We start from the raw sequence: 2,465 nt of genomic DNA, 5'->3' as shown, positions 1-2,465 counted from the left end.
ATCTTCAAGCCGCCGTGTAATGTTCTTTTTATTATATAGACAAAAAGACATCAATAAAATAATAGAGGGAAATTACCGAAATTACGTCATCGATAAACTCACGTGTGAGATTATGGAAAATAAACCACTCGGGTCCCGGATGTAGTTTTTATGAATGTTACGAGTGGTAAATTTTCCAGTAAAACACTCGTGTCTATATAATAAATACCAATAAATGTTAAGTCCCATAATTATCTGATTTCGATTCTCAGACCGCTGGAAAATGAGATGAAACAACGTTATATCATTTATATATCATCAAGAAGGTTTTCAGTTGCGACTTATTTTGGTTCACGTCCCAAAAGTTTCATTTTGATTCATTATGCATTTTTTATATCCTTTTTACTGGATTTGGCTAATATCAAGCTGTTTTGTTTGTGTAGATTTAAACCCCTCCAATCCTGTGGTCGTAACTGAACAAAAGAAAGCATACATTTCCTACAGTGTGGTTTGTTGGGGACTTCCAGTTGTGGCTGTTGGAGTTTGCATGGCCTTGCAATGGACTAGCACCGGAAATGTTCGTTACGGTAAGTAATGGGCATGACTCCCAATATGCTCTATTAGGGAAGCACGAGGTCAAGATAGCTGGATATTCGCCAAAGGTCTTTTTTTTTGGCTTTTTGTGGGCCGAGCCAAGGTGATCGCTGGCGGATAAGATTGTTGGGGGGGGGGGGGTCGGTTGGGGGTTGGGGTGGGTGCTGAGCCATCCTTTGTTTGGCTAAAAAGAATATTTGCCGTTTGCTACTGAACAGGGTATAGTTTTAAGTTTCTTGAGTCTAAATCAAGGTACACAATTTCACTATTTAGCTTCCCAGCGGCACACCAGTAGTCAAACCTCCACTGAGTGACGTCCCCGCCCCTCTTCCTGGGAATTTTGCCCTCACGGGTAGCCAAACAGAATATAGGGTTCCCTTTATATTTCCCACTCGCGGGTGATGTGAAGTGAAGCGGAGTCAGCAATATTTGCTCGTTGGTTTGACTGAATTTGAAAATGTTGTACGACCGACGAACCCTGACAGGACCACTTTTAGCTTCTCCATCAAACTGTGTAGGTTTCTTTACTCTTTCACAGCCATAGAATGTTTCAGCCATTTTAATTAGATTCTTTCACAGACCCAAATGACCGCTATATCTTTACCATGTTATATACCTCAACTAGTGAAATCCATAACGTTTTATATACGTGAAGCCTGAAAAACGCACACCTTTCGGGAGGTAGACTTAGCCACAAGTTGCCGATAAATTCCCAAAAAGTTGCCGATAAAAGTGTTTAAAAGTTGCTAAAAAGTTGCTATTTGTTTTTACTTGTTTGCACTTGAGATTGGTTTTATTGTGGTCTTCACGGCCGGATTCGTCTGGAGTTTTGTTTCTCTAGCTATTTTAGCTTCTTCCCAGCCTTTTAGCCTCCTCAATAGGATTAATCGGGTCTTCATCTGCACGTTCTTCCCAGCTGGAATCTGAATCACCGACAGTGTTGTCCGCCATCTTGAGAAACGTGTCACGTGATACCGCTGCAACACCAAGCTGGCATTGGTAATTGGGCCAATCGTGGAGTCCACACACTCACACATTGATATAAACCAGTTGAATTTAGCCACTTTTCCTTCGAAAGCTAATTAAGGTCGCGAAAAAAGTAAAAAAATAATTTAATTCTTAATTCTCTGAAAACAAAACCCTGTCCAGCGGCAGACACCCGTTTAGATAAAATCTGCCCCCTCCCTGGCGGGCAAACATCTCGTTAAGATTCTGCTCGGAGAAAATGTGATTATGGAAATAGTCAAATCACATAAGATTCTTCTTTGACAGCTGTTTCTCATGTTTTTCAGGTTCAGATGTCGACAAAGATGGATGTCAGCTGTCTCTGCCTGCTCGCATTTACGCCATTGCCATCCCTGTGTCGTCGTTGCTTCTGTTTAACATTGTGGCTTTGATTCGCACAGCTTTTGCTATCAGACAACACGGACAAGTATGTTATTTTAAAAGTTTACTTAGTTGATAGTGATTTAAGAGGCACGCCATTTTCAATTTGCACTCTCGACTTTTTTGTGAGGTTACCTATTTTATTTTATTATGAAGGAGAAGTGGGAGTAGGTTAAAATCATGCTGATAGGCCTAGGGCCACAGCCCCATTCAGCACTCCTATACCAAAAAACAAAAAGAAGAACAACAAAGAGAACACTCTTAAACTAAATAACTGCAGAAATTTAAACGGACATGCAGACGGAAAAACGAGTTTGTCAGTAAGAGTATAGGCGATATTGACCTCCGCAATCCTCAAGATACCTGGAAACAGATAGGTAAAATCTTTAATATTAGAAAACGGCAACCACATGGAACCGAAACAGTAAGTGCGGGAGAGTTTCATGAATACTTCAAACAACAAAACGCGGCTCCAACGAACGGCGACCAGACAGATCTAGAAGATA

Source organism: Porites lutea, chromosome 13, assembly GCF_958299795.1.
Source record: "Porites lutea chromosome 13, jaPorLute2.1, whole genome shotgun sequence".
NCBI lineage: Eukaryota > Metazoa > Cnidaria > Anthozoa > Scleractinia > Poritidae > Porites > Porites lutea.
This window is presented reverse-complemented; position numbering follows the sequence as displayed.